The sequence below is a fragment of the Octopus sinensis genome, linkage group LG11, assembly GCF_006345805.1.
Source record: "Octopus sinensis linkage group LG11, ASM634580v1, whole genome shotgun sequence".
Taxonomy (NCBI): domain Eukaryota; kingdom Metazoa; phylum Mollusca; class Cephalopoda; order Octopoda; family Octopodidae; genus Octopus; species Octopus sinensis.
The window spans coordinates 5,562,959-5,585,076 of NC_043007.1; the positions used below are offsets into that span (position 1 = coordinate 5,562,959).

Genomic DNA, 22,118 nt, shown 5'->3' on the forward strand with positions numbered 1-22,118 from the left:
ACAACTAGAGTTTTATATATATAGATATATACATATACACATACACATATGTCTATGCTCATGCACACTAGGTGTCCGAGACAAATAATAAACATTTTATCATCGTTAATGTAAGGTTACGAATAACTGTGATGTCACTACATACAGTCAACTTGCAATTCATCTCCGCGAATTCTAAGAAATCAAGAACGAAACAGTTGGTTCCTTGAGTTACAAGGGCAGTTCATTTGACAACGGTTCGCACAATTTCAGTCTACAAGGTTGGGGTCAAAAAACACTTGCTTAAAAATCCAAGCAGTGAGATCGAACCCGGAATCTCGTGATTTCAAAGCAAGTTTCTTACCCATTCGGCCAAGGCACGTGCTCAGCATAGGTTCCATAAATGTTACATGATTTCACTGCCACTCTACATGCCAGCACCATTAACTCTAAAGAGAGCAGGGACCAGCGAGCGAGTTACTACATGATAACTGAACCCGATGGAGATAGACTGCATCCTGATCCTACTGTCTGAACAAGAAGCAGACATACAGGATAATGTGGTTCTGGATACACTTTCTCTGATGTGAAAATGCTGAGATAGCTGTGGCTGGAGGATCTTTGGCCAAAGGTTTTCTCACCCTACTCAACAGCTCAACAATTACAACAAACAATGCACTGTATGGTTACGTACGTAGCGGCGTGACGCTAAGCAACAAGAGCCTACTACTACTACTACTACTACTACTACTACTACTACACTACTACTACTACTACTACTACTACTACTACTACTAGCCCCGCAGCCATCCCAACGCCCGCCATCATCTTAATTGTTAGAAAAGAAAATTTGCGTTCAATGCTCGAATAGTTTCCATGAAGTTCTGTTCTATCTTTCGACAGGTGTCACCATTATCTTTCTTCTGTCTTCCCAAAGTTTCTCTGACTTCCAGTAATGTCAGACTGGAAGCTCCTCAATCAGATATTAGCACCAAGATTACAGATTATTTTCGCTTGGAAAATTAAATATTCAACAAAAAATTTAACCTGTAAAAGACGTTTTTTTTTCAATTTTTTTTCAGCAAATACATTTTTAAAATTTAGTATTATATCATTGATTTACTGCCCAACACCAAGAAATAATATTTTCAGTTGGGCAATCATCACCCTTTACAAGTTCATGATCTTCCTAGAAGAACCTCACAGAGTTCGGCGAAGGCCCGTGGCTCTCATGGGATTTCTGAGACAAGTTAAATCAACACAGTTAAGGTTCCTCTAGAACAACTGTTAGTTAATGGGTGCTGGAATAACATGGGGAGAAAAGAAGGGAAATTTGAAATTATTGACTTGTTCTCGCTTGTAACAAAGGTGAGTACCATAACTCACTGAGTTTTCGGTCCTCCATCGAATATTTCATCATAATGCAACACGTGAATCAGAACCTGATGTGGCAGAACCTATTTCTTGCAAGCTTTACTAAAAACTGAAGTTGAATGTTGCTTGGTAACCAAAGAAAACAAAACATTTCTGCTCTTTACATTCATCCTACGATTCACAATGCTGCGTGGCTTCATGTTATGCTGTAATATTTATAATGAACTAAATAGGGATCATAGGGGTTAAATATGTTTACTTAGGGTCCAGTACAGCACTAGTAACAGGGGATAGATAATTGATCCTTTACTTACACATTTCGTTTTATAATAAAAATATATATGTTAATTGTACATAACAGTTCATTCGCATATACTCCAGTCCTGTTTGTTTTGCCTCAGGTCAGTCCTGGACGAGTAGACTTTTATGATCCAAAAAGCCCCAGTCATGACGACTCTACTCTTATTTCAGGCATTGAGTATCAACGATTAAATTATTCAGCAGGTTTCCTTGAAAGAGATCGAAGAGATTCCATCGTTCTCCATTCCATCCTCATCTCGATCATCGCATTTCTATTATAACACTGTTACTTCTTTTTTTTAGGCGGCAAAGAATAATTTGAAAGGGTTCTTGTTGGAAGGTCATTTAGAGATTTCCTCTTGGAAATCCTGCCTTTAATATGCCTTCAAAGGTTTGATACGAGGCGAAACATGTTAAGGGAAGAGGGTTAATCGATTATAATGATCCCAGTACTTGACATTATTTTATCAACATGGTACATTATTTTATCAACATGGACTTAGAACGCAAAGAATCGGAAGAAATGCTGCTACGCATTTTGTCCGACACGTTAATGATTCTGTTACCTCGCCGCCATAGCGATGGAAACAAGCCAACACCTGTTGACAAGCAGCGGGGTGACAAACACAAACACACAAACACGACGGATTCCATACAGTTTTCATCTACAAAATTCATAGACAAGGCATTGGTCGGTCCGAGGCTAAAGTAGGAGCACAAGGGAACTGAACCTGAGACCACTTGGTTGCTTCTTAACAACACAACCACATTTGCACCTACACGTTCTGATAATAAATTTGTTTTGTTTCATGTCGCGTGGGAAATGACATCAATGTTCGCAATCTCCGGCGCATTGCGTTTAAAATGTAAAGCAGAGAGTTTAAAATATGGATTGTAGGATAAAAGGCGCGAAGCAACTCTTTCAGAGAGCAAGGTATACTTTTTGTTGCTTTTTCTCTAAATTTGAACTAATGTAACTGAAACTATAAAAAAACATTAATTTAGACGTTTGGAGAATGTTGTGTTAACCCACGAACGGTGCAGTTTCAGAAATTTTGCGCTGAAAATACGAAATCATGGATATTGTGCTTCACTATAAAAATACATATGTTATAAAGGAAGAGCAATTAAGAATTCTGCGAGCAAGAAACTGTAAAACGACGGGCAAATAACTTGCAGTAGACATGGTAATATCTTCTGAGACTCGTCCTGCTATTTTTTCCTCATCAAGTAAAATGATGAAGCTTGATAATTAGATCCCACAAGAATTGCCTGAAAATCGGATATTGTGGCAACTAAAGTGGAATGTAACGCAGCTCATTGGCGACATAAAGAAAACTTTATGCACCGTTTTGTTACTTGTGAAGAGAAAAGGATATTTTTACTTTTGTTTCAGTGAGAAGCGAGAAGCAATGGCCATAATGAGTAACCACGAGGCAAATTGTTTGATAATATAAAACGAGCTGAACAATGGTTAGATGCAGACGTCTGTAAAGTTTTGAACATTTTAAAAAGCAAACACAATTTAAATGGTTAAAGTGAATATATGGAGCTTTGTATGAAGAGGTTTAATTTATTAATACTAATCAACCAGTGTAACATCACGGTGATAGGAAATGGACTGTAAACATGAAGAATTCAAGTCAAAGCATCAATATCGCTGAACAGAGATGAACAAATGTTGTTTGACGATAACACTCAACCATATACTTCTGACATCACGCTTCGGATATTAACAGAGCCAGGTTATGCAATTATATTGCGTTCCCGATTGTCTTCAAGCATCTCCCCAACGCATCACCACATTTTACAACATTTGGAATCGTTAATAAAGGATCAGCGAACCAACAAGCGGTTGTTGAATCATTTCAGCAGTTCTCAGTCTCAAAGCACGAACAGCATTTTATAATTTGCATATTTAATTTAATACACGTTTTCAACGATGTAATTGAATATAATGGAACATATTTTAATTCAATAATTTTTTAAAACCCCGTTTATAATATCATTACTTTTTCTTTTAACAAAACAATGTTTCAGGTGGTACAAGCAACAAGAAATAAAATGTGACACGCCAATTTTACATCATAACTCTGGTTTTTGCATTACTCTTTTACATCTTGTTTCAAACCCGTTTATATCCTTCTCTATACGAAGCACAGTGTCGTCGAGGTTGTGTTATTCGACTACAGCGCGTAGGAAAACAAGTGAAAACAATACAACTGCAGTCGTTATTCTGAGCTTCTGTGTTAAAGGTATTGTTCAGTATTCTCTTAATGGATTGGCCTGGGAGAAGAGGCTGCAACTATGGTCTTCTTCGTAGTCTATTCGAAACGATGCGATTGATGTGCCTTTGGAGGCGATGTGAGTGATAATGTGCCTTTTGAACAATTTCAGATTGATGAAGGAAATGAAAAACGTTGGTGTAAGGATTGGATGGGGAAGAAGAAGAAGAAGAGAGAGGAGACTGGAAAAAATGTATGGGTGATGTAATGAAGAAAAGGAGTGAGTCGTGAGAATATGAGTGGAAGTGGCATAAGACCAGCCATCTCCATTGCTACTCCGCTGCCTGTTCCCGACAAACCATGGAATATTTCATACTCGTCATAAAATGGGTGCTAGCGCTTGCGCATTAGAAACCCTTGTATCACTAATTGCAGCTCCTATCTAAATCGAGTGCCCTGAGGTTGTTGAGCAAGTGACCTTGCTTCCAAGTTGACTCCAAGCCACGAACATTCACACTCCCCACTCTGAAAACAGCTATATTTATCGGAGAAACAAAATGGAGAAAGGTCACATACTTAGGGATTACAAGAGCGTCACTGTCTCCCTTGTTCACCAGGTACTTTGTGGCAATTTCATTTGCCTGTATTGCAAACGCATAGTCTACAAATTTTTTTGCGAATTGTAATTTAAAAATGTTTTTGAGTTGGATGTATTCCGCATCTTCGCTACTGAGTCAGCTAAATTTGAAGACACACTTGAATATAGCGATGGCGGGAGCGGTTGTTTACATAATTCTTTTACGCCGCTTCTGGCATATTCGGACCCATTTTCAGTGTTCTGGGAGGATCGAGGACCAGTGGATTTGTCTTTGTATGTATGTATGTATGTATGTATGTATGTATGTATGTATGTATGTATGTATGTATGTATGTATGTATATATGTATGTATGTATGTATGTATGTATAATTTCTCAGGAGTGCTTTCCTGTCGTTGCGGATATTACTTTAAAGTATATGCTTTTAGTGAAAGTTGTTTTTATTTTGCAGGGTTTCATAGTCATTGAAAAGTTTAGGTCAATCGTCAGAAAAATTCATATTATTTGTTACTTCATCGCCTAATTTTTATCTATATCGTCGTAATAACATTGGAAAGTAGAGGATTGCCCCTCGTCTCCTGGCAATTCGAATAATATAATCTAGTTTAAATACGCGAGAAAGACAATGACGTATCCATTGTTAATATCTTTTGGCAGATTCTATGTGAATATCTGATCCTTGTTGTTTTTGGTCCGTCGAGAAAACATCGCCCTTTAGACGATAGATGTTCTTAACATACGCGATTCACTGATGTTGTAAACGAGTTCGAAACAGTCCTCATAAGTCGGGGAACAATGATACGCGTGTGTTATGAACATATATCGTGTAAAGTGAGGAGATATTCTACAATGACCAAAACATAACAGCGATCAGAGAATCACGTTCAAATCTGTCAGGAAGGTATTAATAATTATAGAAATATATGTTATTGTTTCGATTCTTGCTCTTCGGCGTGTGCGCCCATGAATTAAACGTTCAGGAGTTGCACAACATTTTTGCAGTATTAATTTATGGCACTTTGTATTCCAGGTTCAAATCCCTCTAAGGTCAACTTTATATCATTGACCTCAGCTGAGGTCTACAGTATGTTAGTGACCTTGACTGATGTCAGTCATGTAAAAAACCAAATAAATAACAATGGACTAAATTTAAAACAGAAATTCAAGACTTACAAAAAAACGATATAGATTAAGCTTAGTTTTAGTAATTTCCAGCCTTGAAATCTTTCTTCATAATATCGAAACCCTTCTGTATTCCAGAACACTAAATAAAGAATTTCACGATCAGTGCTGCCTTCATTTTGCTGTTGAGTACCAAGAGCAAGTTAACCTCAAGAGAGACCATTTCTCTTCTATGGCCAGGAATCAAAGGTGTCAAAGGGAAGTAAAATGGCGACAATAAGAATGATAATAAAACTAATCTCAAGCCTCAGAATAAAAAGACATTATGATCGATTACATGAACTATTGAGAATTATCAAAACAGTTACAGATCGATGCACAAACTTTCAAAATGCTGGAGTTCTTTGTTCGAAAGTAAATGTAATATTTTTGGACAAAAATTGATTAAATAAACCGAACCAACAATTGATTCTTTTTCCTTTATGTCATAATAAAGAAAACGAACTGGATTTCTTATTTGTTATACTTTGTGACTATCCTCTCCTCTTTCTTCCTCTCCCTCCTCTTCTTTCGACCTTTATCCTGTTCCTTTCTTATTCGTCCTGCTCTTCTTACTTTTCCCCACTTTTCTCCACATTCTTTCCCACTACTTGGGGGACAGTGATCTTGACAACTATGATGAAGGGGATGATGATGATGATGATGATGATTATGACGACGACGATGATGATGGTGATGGTGACGATGATGATGATGATGATAATGATGATGATGATGATAATGATAATGATGATGATGATGAGGAGGAGGAGGATGGTTATGATGATGGTGATTATGATGATGATGATGAGGATGGTGATGATGATGATGATGATGAGGATGGTGATGATGGTGATGATGATGATGATAATGATGATGATGAGGATGGTGATGATGGTGATGATGATGATGATAATGATGATGATGAGGATGGTGATGAGGATTGTGACGATGATAAGGATGGCGATGATAATGATGATGATGAGGAGGAGGGGAGGATGGTGACGATGATGATGATGATGGTGATGATGATGGTGATGATGATGATGATGATGGTGGTGATGAGGAAGGTGATGATGATGATGATGATGATGATGATGATGGTGATGATGATGATAATTCATTTTTCGTTTTTAGATTTCTTCACGTAATTGCACTGCTTTTACTACACATGGATATAAATAAAGGAATTTTGTTTGTTACAACAATTTTGTTTGTTACTTTTTATTTATTTACACCCTTATTTTGTTTTTAAAGGAAACATATAAAATAACAGTGAGGGAAAGGTGGGAAAGAGTAGGGAGAGAGAGAGAGAGAGAGGGGAGAGGGGAGAGAGAGAAAGAGAGAGGAGACATCTTGAATATTTTCCTTTCACAAAAGGAACATTGACAAATCTTTCTACAATATCTTTTTGTGCATTTCAATCATAAACGAAGAAATGAGGACCGGATAGGGACCAAGGCTAAAATGTACTCCAGTCTGTAGAAGAAGACTTTTACCCCAAATGCCACTCATTGGGACTGAACGCAGATACCATTTGCTCGATATGCAAATTTCTTAATCAAACAACTTCTGTATCTTTGACAATTTAATAAAGTGAAATATGCACCACCCACTTCACATCGCTAACCCCTCACCTTTATCTGGGACCCGAACATAAGAGGCCGCATTCGACTCCCCTCATTCTTTACTTAGTACACTAAAGCTATGTTCTGCTCTACAATCATCCAGCACTCTCCATCCTTTGGACCACCAAGCATCAACGCTCTAATACGATTCTCCACCCTTACATTTGTTCACCTCTGTTATTGCCTATCACTCCCCTTCTAACCCCGCCCCAGATATGCCTCTTCTCATCTAATCTTCTCATCATACTCTTAACTATTTCAGCATCTCCCCTCTGGTCCTTTTGATCTCTTGCTATCTCTTACTTACCCATGGGTCACTTGAACCTTAGGTGCATACCCTAGGTTAGTGTATATTATCTACAGTTACACTTCTATTTCCCTATGTCGGGCCTTTGTGCTACCATTCACTCCTCTCCTACGCCTCTCCAACATCTACATGCTTTTGGTTACCGAATAACGCTCTCCGATCGGTGTCATAATAAAATGCGTATCCCGTACAATCTGTAAATAAAAAAGAGGTACGTATATATTTAATTGTCTGAAAGGTAACATTATTTCATTTTGCAACCGTAATCTACAAACCAAGTGTATTACAGGTTTACAAGTCAATAACGTGTCTCATCGTTTGAACGAAATGTGATATTTTCATCTCGTCTCCATATTTTCTCGATAAAATTTGTTAAGTGGTTGGTGTTAAGAAGGGCATCTATCCCGGTGATAAGTTCGAACACCAAACATTAGGGACAGCAGCTCCCAACAAGAATTCCCTTAGTGCGGATGATGATGACGGTGACGACGATGATGATAATGTTGTTGCTGTTGTTGTTTGTTGAGCGAAGCGGTCTTCGTCCTAGAAGTCCGAATCGTGGTCCTTTGCTATTCGTAAGACCCGCAGAAGAGAAAGCAGGTCAACCCCCGACACCGAGAGCATCGACGGATGGATGAATGCGCATCCAGTTGCGTAGGAAGTCGGGGACAAGAAACAGGAAGAAAGAGTGAGAGAAAGTTGGAGCGAAAGAGTACAACAGGGGTCCCCACCGCCCACTGCTGGAGCCTCGTGGAGCCTTAGGTGTTTTCGCTCAATAAACACACACAACGCCCGGTCTGGGAATGTTGTTGCTGTTGTTGATGTTGTTGTTGTTGTTGATGATGATGATGATGATGATGATACTAATGATGATGATGATGATGATGATGATGATGGTGATGATGATGATGATGGTGACGATGACGATGATGAAATAAAGTAAGTAAAACAGAAAAAATTGACTTTTAAACTTGAATAAAAATTCAAGAAAACCATTGAAAATATATTTTTTCAAATCAAACGTTTATTACAAATTATGGTGTTAATTATGGTGTTAATTAATTACTATTTAGTTTTAATCCGAGTCCATATTCATAAATCAATTTTTAAAATTATTTTTCAATCCACTTTTTTCTTATTTGATTCTAAATTCTTTATGCAAATTTGTTTTCATTGCTTTTAATAAACACCACACACACGCACACACACACACACACCACACACACACACACGCACACACACACACACACACACATTTACACACACATTTACCCCTATATTCTCACACAAGCAAATACACTAAGACGGGAAGAAATAAATATATTCTTAAAAACATCAACAAATTTGCGAATGTACGCGTTTACGGGTGGTGGGTTTGCAAATGCGTCTGTTTGGATGTTTGTGCTTGTTTGTTTGTCTAGGTGTGTATCTGAGTGTATACCTGAATTAATGTGTGTGCTTCTGTGTTCACAGATTGGTGTATGTATCTGTTTGTGTGTGAGAGTGTGAAAATGATTGTATGTGGGTGCGCAGTTGTGCGTGTGTGTGTGTGAATGTGTGTCTCCTGTTGTGTATGTGTGAGTTTGTTACTGTGAGGATATGTTTCTCTTTGTGAGTATATGAGTGAGTGTGAGCCAGTATGGATGTTAATGTGTGTGTGTGTTTGTGTGCCTGTGTGTATATGAGAGAGAGAGAGAGAGAGAGAGAGAGAGAGAGAGAGATAAAGTGAGGGAGAGAGAAAGAGAGAGAGAAAGAGTGTGCGTGTGTGTGTGTGAATGTGTGTCTCCTGTTGTGTATGTGTGAGTTTGTTACTGTGAGGATATGTTTCTCTTTGTGAGTATATGAGTGAGTGTGAGCCAGTATGGATGTTAATGTGTGTGTGTGTTTGTGTGCCTGTGTGTATATGAGAGAGAGAGAGAGAGAGAGAGAGAGAGAGAGAGAGATAAAGTGAGGGAGAGAGAAAGAGAGAGAGAAAGAGTGTGCGTGTGTGCGTATGTATTAAAGTTTTTGTATATTCACTAAAACAAGGAAACAAAGTAAAAACAGTTTCTGAAATATTTCAAAGTCGACAGAATTCATAAGATTCGGGCGGCAAACACTTGCTATGTCATCAGTCCAGTAGCACGAAGACAAGGATATGTGTAAGTGCATGCATGTGAGTGCGTGTGTGTCTGGGTGTGTGTGCGCGTGTGTGTCTGCGTGTAATTACTGTAATCTCCGGTTATAATGAAAGACAACAACATTACATTATATCTTCTTATGGCATGACCGCAGCTTTAAAGCTGAAACAATTGAAAGAATTAGAAAATGAAGATATAATATATATATATATATAATATATATGCATGTATAGATAATATATAATATATAATATAATATATATATATATAGTATATAAAACATATAATATATATATATATATTATATATATATATATATATAATATATATATATATATATATACATACATATATATTATATATGCATACACACACAGACACACACACATATAAAGAAAGAAAGAGTTGCAAGCGACTGTTAGTCTGACGAAGACGATCAAGCCAACATCTTTGAAGTCATTATAAAAATTCAATAAATATGTATTATTAGATAATATATATATTCTCTTATATTTTTATCGGTTTCAGCTCAAAGTTGCGGCAACGCTGGGGTACCGCAGTTCTACTACACTGTTATTGTTGATAGCCTCATCTGATATGTGGTAACTGGGGAATAAAGGAGTTTGATGTCGCTGCTCTCATTTGTACCCCCTGCCTCGAGGTAGGTTCATCTGGGACTCTCGACAAGAAGAGATCCAGTTTCGTGCTGAAAACACCTACATCCACTTTGTGTAGGTACCTCAGGCTCTTTTGAAGAATATTGAAAAGCTGTGGGCCCTCGAAACCCAGGCTGTTGCAGTAACTGGTCCTGGAACGTGATGACAGTGTTGGGGTCTTTGGCACTGTGCAGTGGCGACCAGTTCAAACATCTGTGTAGCTTTCAATACCAAAACTAGGCACAATCCTTTCCAGGATCATCCAGATGTATATTGCTGCATATCTCTCCCTCCTTCACTCCAGGAGTAGAGTCTTAGCTGCTTCAACCTTTCCCAGTAGCTGGGGTGTTGCAATGAGACAATCTTTTTTTCTGTAGCTTCGCTGGATTGCTTCAAGGTTCGCTGTTTATTTTACCCTGTGGGGTGTCCATAGCTGGGAACAGTAGTCCAGGCGGCTGAAGACAAATGTCCTCCAGAGGACCGTCATGGTTTACTTCTCCTTGGTTCGGAAGGTTCTCAGTATCCAGCGAGGCAGCCATCTGCACTCTGTCGCCATCTTGGTAATCTGCACTTAGAAAGAGTTATCGTTACTCATGTCGATACCCAGGTCCCTCACTGATTTAGGTTCTGGGATTGTAACCCCCCCCCGAGCCAGTGTAACCTGTATGGTTTTCGTTCAGTTTTGTGTGCTGGTAGCGCAGGGCTTGGAATTTTCCAGCATTAAACTGCATATTATTATCCTCAGCCCGTCTGTAAATTGAGTCCAACTCCTGCTGCAGGTGTACAACATCTCTGGAGCTCAGTATTTTCTGCGAGACTATATATATATATATATATATATATATATATATATGTCTATCTATCCATCTATCTATCAATTTATGTATGTATGTATGTATGTATGTATGTATGTATGCATGTATGTATGTATGTATCTATCTATCTATATATATATATATATATATATATATACACACATGCATACATATATATATATATACATATATACATACATATATGTATATATGTTTGTATACATATGTGTATATATATATATATATATATATATATATATATATTATATATATATATACATACATATACATATGCATATATATATGCGTGTATATATATATGTATATCGGTCTTTTAGAAAAACATGACTCCAGAGAAGAACCACGCACACACACACACACACACACACACATATATATATATATATATGTATGTATATATAATTTTGCTATCATCTATTTAAATAACGACAGTAAATATTAAATAAACAACGTAAACGAAAGAAAGTCATTTTCTTTATTGAAAGATAAGAGTGACTAATTAGAACGAGACAACGAAATTGGATAATGACTGGGTTATAAGTAAGGCAACTCAAACAACAACACAACCAGAATTTCCAACTCTGAAGAACTCTTTTCCTAGTTTAAGAATCCTTTGATCTTATTTTCTAGAAAATATTGTGTTTTTTCTTCAGAAATATTAAATTTTGTGGTATATATTTTTTTTTTTGTGATTGAATTCAATTTCTTTTCTGCAAATACTCTCATAGTATAAGTGTGCGTTACTAAAATCTTAGATTGTATTTTTGTTGTTTTGTTTAATTTAGTTCTTCTGTATTTTCTATTTCGACATTTTACTCATGTTAGCAACGAACAAAATAAATAAAATATAAGAGACTTCTGTAAAAATATATTATTTCATTTTCTTTATTGTTTCGGTTCCAGTCGTTCTTTCAGGTCCTTGGTTTGGACTCGGTTTCCACTGAATTTTATCGAAACCACGAAAGGACGAAAGGCAAAGTTAATCGCGAAAGGATTTTGAACAAAGAATCTAAATCGCCAGAATGACTGTCACAATGCATTCTTTCGGATGCTCTAACGTTTCTGCCAATATAGTGCCTACACTTTCTAATTTAAGCAGAACACTACAAACTTTGAAGAGTATGTGTGTGTGTGTGTGTGTTGTGTGTGTGTGTGTGTGTGTGCGTGTGCGTGTGTAAATGTGAGTATGTGTGTGTGGCAGGGCTCAGTCTAAACCATCGACCCCAGCACTTGATAGTATATTTTATGGACTTTGAAAGGATGAACCGCAAAGTTAACCTTGACGGGATTTGAACAAACAGCATAAAGATTTGGAACGAGACATTTTCCCAATGTTCTAAATAGTTTGAAATTCTGCTGCCCTTACAGTTTCCAAATAAGAAAGAGGTCGCAAGTTTAGTGTTGATGGTAAAAGCTGATCGCAACAACTCTAATACTTAATTCGTACTTTAATATATTGATTCTGGAAGGGTTAGAAGCAAGAAAACTTCGAAATGAAATAAACCCCGCCCCCAGCAGGTTGATAAACTGTGAATTAAGATGTGTTGCCGAATAATTACTAAACAGAAAATGGGAATCAATACATGGAGAGTAGGTTTATGTGTGGCGGCACAGGCCAAACATTTGCTGGGAAGGGATGTGATCGTAATTTTCTAGACTTTCTCTCAGAAGGTTACACTAAACGGCCTCAAAGGCTGGATGTGACCTAAAGACAGCAACTTCCCTACACAAGGTCCGCAAGGGGAAGTGATGAAAAAGGCCCTAAAGAGACTGAGAAGTTGTATATGAACTGAAGGCAGCAGGTTTCCAAACTCCATTAAAGCTGATTGAATCAATATCATGTCATGGCCACAACTTATTTTAATGATCCTAGATGAATTAAAGGCCAAGTTAATTGCAGTGAATTTTGAACTATTAATGTAGAGGGAGAAAAGATATTTAAACTGTACTTAGGTTTGTATGTTATCATCTCTATATGCAAACCATCGACTACTGAATTAGTTTCATAATTTACAAGTCTGTCTCTTAAGTGATTATTCTTCTTAATCCTTTGTTTCAGAATTTCTGAAAATAATCAAACCATTATACTGTTTGTATACAATTACCAACAATCTATTTATTGGAATACAATAACAAAATGTATTTAATTGGAGGTTTTTATATTTCATCATTTTACTTTATATATCTTCAACTGTCAAGTGAAATTTCCTCATTACTCTAATTAAGCTAAAACATATATGGCCAATATTATCCGCAGAGCTTCTTATTTTTATAATTGCTAATTAGTCATATTTTCCATCTCATAAGATACATTTTTCCAGAAAAGTTTCTCCCAAATAATCTAGGGTTTTATTCGTTTCTACTCTAGGCACAAGGTCCGAAATTTTGGGGGAGGGTGGGCAGTGGACTAGTTCGACCCCGGTACGTAACCGGTACTTAAAATTTTTAACCTAGAAAGGATGAAAAGCAAAAACGACCTTGGCGGAATTTGAATACAGAACGTAACGACAGACGAAATACCTATTTCTTTACTACCCACAAGGGGCTAAACACAGAGGGGACAAACAAGGACAGACAAACGGATTAAATCAAGGATATCGACTCCAATGCGTAACTGGTACTTAATTTATCGACCCAGAAAGGAGGAAAAGCAAAAATGACCTCGGCGGAATTTGAACACAGAACGTAACGACAGACGAAATACCTATTTCTTTACTACCCACAAGGGGCTAAACACAGAGAGGAAAAACAAGGACAGACAAACGGATTAAGTCGATTATATCGACCCCAGTGTGTAACTGGTACTTATTTAATCGACCCCGAAAGGATGAAAGGCAAAGTCGACCTCGGCGGAATTTGAACACAGAACGTAACGGCAGACGAAATACGGCTAAGCATTTCGCCCGGCGTGCTAACGTTTCTGCCAGCTCACCACCAATCCAGCGTTATATTATTAAATGGTCTGCTTTTTGTGTGTCTTTACCTGCTTCTCTCTCTCCGATACAAGTTAATATAAGTCTACAATTGTAATAAATATATTCGAGTTCTATGAGCAGCAAAAGTTGTTTTTTCCAATTTTGCAATTATTTCATTGTAACTGTTAAGAAGCATTCGCTAACTGAACATTGTTTCTTTTCTTCTGTTTATCGTGAGTCAACAATAACGATATCTCACTCACATTTGTAAGTTGGTTGAAATACAAACAAAGTCTACGCCCTCTGTTAGCTATTAATTTAGTTACTCAGCTTATGGTACCTTTCCACTATACAACATAATGAGTACAGAATATATGGTAATGTAAGCTAAGAAGATATAAGTTGTTTAATATGACTGACAATACTGAACATTAGAGCAACAGTACCAACCAAAAGTAATTTGTGAGCTTGGAAAAGAAAGCGTCACAAAAGCAGGATAAAAACGACGAAGAAAAAAAAAACGAATTTCGTTATTAAAAGCAAAATTCTCACAACTGGAAGAAGTCATAATGTCATGCCCACAAAAATGACAAAATGTAGATTATATAGTTTCAAATAAATAATGTGCAAAGTGAAGGATTGGAAGAAAAGAAAAATAGAACTGCAAACACATTGGTTAGATATTCATTCTACTGCTACCATTTCACGAAGAGGCTAGAACTAAACGTAAGAGTAAAGATCGGGATTGCGCCGAGAATGATTAAGGTGTATGAAGAAAGAAAGCTTAAGTTTCATCAAAATGTAATTCATGTCGAGGAGAACACAAATCATGAACTTTGACAAATGGCCGATCTAGATGAAGAGCCGTTAACATTCGATGTGGCATCGGACAAAAACTGTCGTAGATAAAATCCCCAAGAGGGTACAACACAAAGCTTCCGCTTCTACTAATCGTTAAACAGAAAACATTGTCTAAGGAAATAATCGCAACCGGTGTTCTTTTTCCTGTAGATGACAAAAGGTAGATAAATGAAGAGTGTGAAAATGGCGGAGAAAGTTTGATTATAGCATACTAGTGGCTTGTTAGTTAAGGGAGATCAATTCTAAGGGCACAAAGCAGCCGAGAAGAAGAAAAAAATAGTTAAAAAGTAAACAAGCAGTTATCCCTAAAGTTTTAACTTTGTAGTTAAACTTACAGGACATTTCACGGAGCAAAGCATTCAAATGTTTTATGCGAGAAGAGTGGAACAAATATTCAACACCTCCGTGACTTAAAAAAAGCAAACTAATGAATGAATCCCAAATAAAATATTTGAAACCAAGGAAAAAGAAGAATAAATTGTAAAAACGAAACAAAAATAAAACAATGTATTCAACGAGAAAATACAAATTTATATGGATTCAAGAAAATAGTACAACGCAATTAAAGTGAAAATAAACTAATTATGACGATAAACGCACAAGTTGAAGCCTCTTATTTTCTCTGCATTGGAAGAGAGTTTAGTCCATCGCTTATCTGTCGAACAATAAAAATGCCTAAACAAAACAACCCCTTTTTACCTTTAATATCTCAAATAAATACACGAAATTAATACTAAAGTCGCTAAACAATTAGATAACATCGAACAATAAAGCTAAGCAGTATAGAGGAATCCTAAATATTCTTGCAAATCTTGAAACCAAGCAGAGAGAGCGAGAGAGAGAGAGAGAGAGAGAGAGAGAGAGAGACGAGAGAAGAGAGAGAGAGAGAGAGAGAGAGGAGAGAGAGAGAGAGAGAGAGAGAGAGAGAGAGAGGAGAGAGAGAGAGAGAGAGGAGAGAGAGAGAGAGAGAGAGGAGAGGAGAGAAGAGAGAGAGCGAGAGAGAGAGAGATGAGAGAGAGAGAGAGAGGAGGAGAGAGAGGAGAAGAGAGAGGAGAGGAGAGAGAGAGAGAGAGACGAGAGATGAGAGAGAGAGAGAGAGAGAGAGAGAGAGACGAAGATGAGAGAGAGAGAGAGAGAGAGAGAGAGAGAGAGAGAGAGAGAGAGAGAGAGAGAGAGAGAGAGAGAGAGAGAGAGAGAGAGAGAGAGAGAGAAATGTAGAAATAATAGGCAAGGAATGGAAAGATGTTGAAAGAGCAACGTAATAGGCGGCTCCGAAGATGGAATTTTCAATGAAGATAGCAACGACCTACAAACAGTGACAAGGATGTTAGATGTGAGCAGTGATTGATGTGCTGAGAGATAATTTATTTAAGAGACGGAATCTTCAGCTGTCTGTAACGAATGCAACAAAACATATTTCACATGAAGAATCGGGCTTAAACTAAACGATGTGATTCTTCTCCTAATGAATCTTTCTTTCTTTCTTTCTCTTCTCTCTTTCTATCTGATTATTCTGTATCCGTGGGTGTCTCACTGATCTCTACAATAAACAGTGGAGATCAATGAGATGTGTAGCTAATGAGAACTTGACAATAACTCTATGGTGACGCCTGTCTGGTAGTTGGAAAGTAAACATACCCCATGGGCCGTTCCTACTGGACATGCGTAGTAATGTATTAAGGTTCGTTAATGCAAAACTGTTTCATTCTAAATGAAATATTTTTACAAAACAAATCTTTGATACCGGATCTATAAATAGCCAAATACTTGCTTTTTCAAAAATATATTTTCATAATTATAAGACGCGTCTTATGAACCAGAAAAACAGTGATATGCGTCACAGTTGTTGTCGATGCTTCTTAGCTTCAGACAAATCTTCGTGACGTAAACTTTTGTTTCAATGGCTAAATCCAGTGTTTCTCAATATGATCAGTGTAAACTTTCAAACGACTACTGCAAAGAAGCAGGAAGCGGGGGTTCAAATATATTTTCTTATTTTAATTGTGTGAATCAGGAGATTCTATGTAGTTTTTATTGGTGACCAACATGTTGGTGGTCATTTTTTATGGGTCAAATAATTATTTGGAACAATTGCAAGTGGTAGGACGAAACAGTGTGAATAAAAGAGAGGGGGTACAAGTAACGCCTGGTTTAATCAAATATGGGAATGTAGAGTCCAAGAACGGGTTCCAGAACTTCTAAGAATCGTAGGATATTTGGCTGTTATTTCTAGCAGATTTTGCAACTACTTCCCGTTTGGAACCTTGGAGCCGTGTTGACGCTGTTAGTAGAATTGCTTTTGTTGATTTTGTTGTTTAACCTCAAGTAAGGCTTGACTGCGCAGGCTTATGATCTAAAGTATTTCAACATTGACTCTCCTATTGTTTTCAGTCGCACGAAATCTATGAGTATGTAATTTGTGACCTGTTGTGGTTCTATTTGTTGTTTCATCCCAGAGCAATCCTGATCATACTGTGCTTGAGAACAGATGAGATGATCATCGTTGGGGCGTTTATGATCACAGAGATGACTCAGAGCTGTACAACAGTAACCATGCTGAGTTAACGAAAAGCTGTTCTCTTTAAATATAAAACTAGATAATAAAATAGTAAAATATGAACAGTGTACAAGAGGATTTCGAAAGCAATTGATAGAAAGAAAAATATACACAGCATACAATGTATTGGGATGTAGAGTGCGTGCAAGCGGAAATTGTGCAGTCAAAGAAAGATATCAATAAATCAGTGAATAAGAAACATTTATTAAACTTAAAGCAAACGCAAACACACACGTCTAATATATATCCAGGGTTTAATAATATCGAAACATCTCTTTTACGGTGAATTAGACAGAGCAATATAAATAAACTAAGCAAACTCTGTAAAGAAAAAATATAACTCTTTCTTGATAGGAAACTAAACTTCTTAACATTTGCTCAGCCCATACGAATTGCAACCCTCAGCAATTTCCATCCATAATAGAAATGGCCCCTAAATTACAAAAAGCCTCAAGCATTCTAAAATTAAAGACCTTGTCAAACTTAAGAAAATCTCAGAGGTTAGAAATAAAACACAACTTAAAGCCAATGCCAGGTATAGCTGTGTACTTAAGAAGAACGCTTCGCAATTACGTAGTTGTGGGGTTCAATCCCACTGCATGGCATCTCGGAAAAGTGTCTTTAATTAGCGCCGAGCCGACCCATGCCTTGTCAGTGGACTTGACAGACAGAAATTGTGTGGGAGCCCTAGGTATATATAAGATACATATTATACACAGTGTATATATATATATATATATATATATATATATATATATATATATATATATATATATATATATGTATTCTGTATGTGCGTTTGTGTCTTTGTCTCCACGCTTTACGAGAGGTGTTGGTTTATTTACTTCTCCGTGACTTAACTTGTTAATAAATGAGCCCAAAAGAATAAATACCGGACTTCAGTAACGTATTGGAGGGACAACTCTACAAGGCTGCACTCCAGCATGACCGTAACCAAAACCGGAAACAAGAATAAGCTCCATCACTTACTCCGAAAAGGCGAATCTAATAGAGTCGATACAACAATAAACAAATATTCAACATCTCCGTGACTTAAAAAAAGCAAACTAATGACTGAATCCCAAACAAAATATTTGAAACCAAGGAAAAAGAAGAATAAATTGTAAAAACGAAACAAAAATAAAACAATGTATTCAACGAGAAAATACAAATTTATATGGATTCAAGAAAATAGTACAACGCAATTAAAGTGAAAATAAACTAATTATGACGATAAACGCACAAGTTGAAGCCTCTTATTTTCTCTGCATTGGAAGAGAGTTTAGTCCATCGCTTATCTGTCGAACAATAAAAATGCATAAACAAAACAACCCCTTTTTACCTTTAATATCTCAAATAAATACACGAAATTAATTCTAGAGTCGCTAAACAATTAGATAACATTATCGAACACTAAAGCTAAGCGGTATAGAGGAATCCTAAATATTCCTGCAAAATCTTGAAACTAAGCAGCATCTCCAGCATGGGCGTAAGATTCTTATTTAACAATATCACATTAACAATTGAAACCATATTAAGTGATGTATATTAACACCCGGATAATAATAAAAAACACCCGAGGTACTCGCTCACATACCGAAGAAATTTAGTTGTCCTGAGCAAAAAAGATACCTTTTTGTAATACACAAAATAAATTATATAGACAAAAGAATGAAGTGTCTACGGGTTCTAAATAATAACCGAAATGTGCGCCGTTTTATAAGGCTACAATAGAGAAGGAAGCAGTAGCAAGATACAGCTTGACTATATATTGCAGGGCTGTGATGGACGAAATGCCTGTCATAACGGACGTAGAAGAGGGCGTTGAGAGATTAAAGGAAAATCTAGAAGGCAATTCCGTTCTGAAATTCAGCGTTCAGAACAATAGAAATAAGTTACCGAGACATGGATTTTTTTTAATAGAAAATAATAGATACCTTATATCCGTTGATACTAAAGACAAATAAATGCATATATTTATATGGAGAAAATGAATAACGGCGCAAATACAAAATATCAATGGTAAAGTCCTCACTTAGAAAAGCATGAAGATCTCCTTCACAAACAGGAATTTAATAAATAAATCTAAAAATGAAACAAATGCTAATCGACAAGTTTATGCTAATGAACCAAAAAATCAAGCCATAAAACAATATGAGCCGAAACGCAACAAACCTATCAACCTCACACTTAACACCAATTCACAAGCTCCTCGTGGATTGTGGTAAATGAAATAAACTAATTAGGAAATTGATGACTACGTTATTAAAATCATAATAAAACGGAATGCGAACTGATTTAAAGGAAACCATTCGCCAACACCGAGAACATTCTACAAAAAAAAAAACGCTGAAATTCCCAATATTAATAGCAAATCAAATACGGAAAGCTAATAATGATTAATATTGATTTATAAATTAGTTTGTATCTATGTTTACAACTTCAACTGATTCACCTGCTTTCCATATTACTTTCAAGAGCACAACACAGAAGACCCACTAAGAAAACGGGAGTGGACAATACAAGGTGTTCAACCCGGACACTGTACATACTCTTCAGAATTCCTCTTGATAATATTTACATAAGCAATACTCAAACAGAGCAAAATATAAACACAGATCGCAGACACCAATCACAAACATATATTTTACATTACAAAAAGGAAACAAAAATACTAATAATAATATGACTGTATATATCTCAGTTTTAGATTAGATATATGATATTTATCGTGTTGTAAGGGGCAAGGAAAGGTTGGTGACAGAAAAGATACCCAACTGAAATAAATTATCCCAGACGGGGCCCGTCATGACTGCTACACTGTCCTAGGAAATGCAAAGCTAACAGCATGGCAAATAACCTTAAGATGTATGCAGTTATAAAATGAATCATGTGAAAGATATCTACATTTCTCGGCATTTTGGTTATTTCTGAGAAACACGGGTGAGTACTGAAGCAAGTGATCAATTCTTCACACAAATAAACACAAGGAAAACTATGGCATTTAGTCTTTTAATGGTTTAGTATATTCTATAACGAAATAAAAGATCGTAGCAAAGCAGAATAAAGTTTGGATTTACCGTGGGAATAAATCAATTAGTTTACGTTGCCATTCTTTTGTCAGATATCCAACTTTTTCAGTGTATGAGATAGCTTAGGGGCTTTCATCAGCTGTGAAATTTAATATATCACTTTCGCGATCAAGTAATCAAATAAATAAATAAATGTATATAGATTAAATCTTAAAACTAATGTTTTTCTAAATTTTCAAAAGATTGTGATAACAACAAACATCTTTAATCCGGTTTTGTTTTCAGGTTTCTTATATTTGTCACAAATATGTAATAAATAAAATGAACTAAAACTGAGAAGTAGAAAAAAATAATCCGAAAATCTGATACTACCAGCAACATTTGTGTTGTGAAGAACATCTTCGAACATTGTCACGCCGAGGTGCGACACAATACATAGATTTTATGTCGATTTATAATTTCTTCTCTTACTGAGTGAACTGGATTGACACTTTCATCACAAATAATGCTAATTAACATGAAACTTCATAATTAATCTACAAAATGATGCACTAATTGTTTTTCTTCTTTTTATTAAGAAGGCGGCGAGCTGGCAGAATCGTTAGCACTCCGGGCGAAATGCGTAGCCGTATTTCGTCTGCCACTACGTTCTGAGTTCAAATTCCGCCGAGGTCGACTTTGCCTTTCATCCTTTCGGGGTCGATTAAATAATTACCAGTTACGCACCGGGGTCGATATAATCGACTTAATCCGTTTGTCTGTCCTTGTTTGTCCTCTCTGTGTGTAGCCTCTTGTGGGTAGTAAAGAAATAGGTATTTCGTCTGTCTTCACATTTTGAATTTAAATTTGCCTTTCATACTTTCGAGGTCGATGAAATAAGTACCAGTTGGACACTGGGGTCGATGTAATGGACTCATCCCGTCCACCAAAATGGTTGCCTTTGTGGCAAAATTTGAAACCATTATTGTTATTATTTATGGCTGGCAGAATCTTTAGCGTGCCGGGCGAAATGCATAACAGTATTTCGCCTCTCGCTACGTTCTGAGTTCAAATTCCGTCGAGGTCGACAATTATTATTCTAATCCTTCGGGGTTCGATAAATTAAGTACCAGTGAAACACTGGGGTCAATGTAATCGACTAGTCCCCTTCCCCCAAATTTGAGGCCTTGTGCCTTTAGTAGAAAGGATTATTATTATTATTATTATTATTATTGAGTGAGAGAGCAGTTCATGCCATCAAAGTGACACTGGGGTAAAATATACGAAGCCCAGTATACCCATCATGACTACCCGTCTGATAAGGGTACACCAGGCACATGCATCACAACCATATGTGCGCGACATGGTGATCTCATATCAAGATAAATAGCACATGACCTTGCAGGTGGGGCCCAGTTAGAATTTTCTTCTGGTCGAGTAGCCCATCCTGCTCAAAAGGTCCCTGAATAAGGGTTGTTTAAGGATGTTGAAAGGACCACCCATGTTTCCTGAGGTGAATTATTCAAACCCCAAAGAATCCCTCTCAACACATGGCTATGATGCTTCCCCACTACTTCTGCTCGTGATCAG

General features: G+C 36.8%; 1 protein-coding gene across 2 annotated transcripts in view; it reads right to left on the reverse strand.

Annotated features, from left to right (window-relative positions):
• The window catches only part of LOC115217162 (copine-8-like), a 174,683-nt gene that overhangs the window by 110,048 nt on the left and 42,517 nt on the right, over positions 1–22,118 (reverse strand). The window lies entirely within an intron of this gene.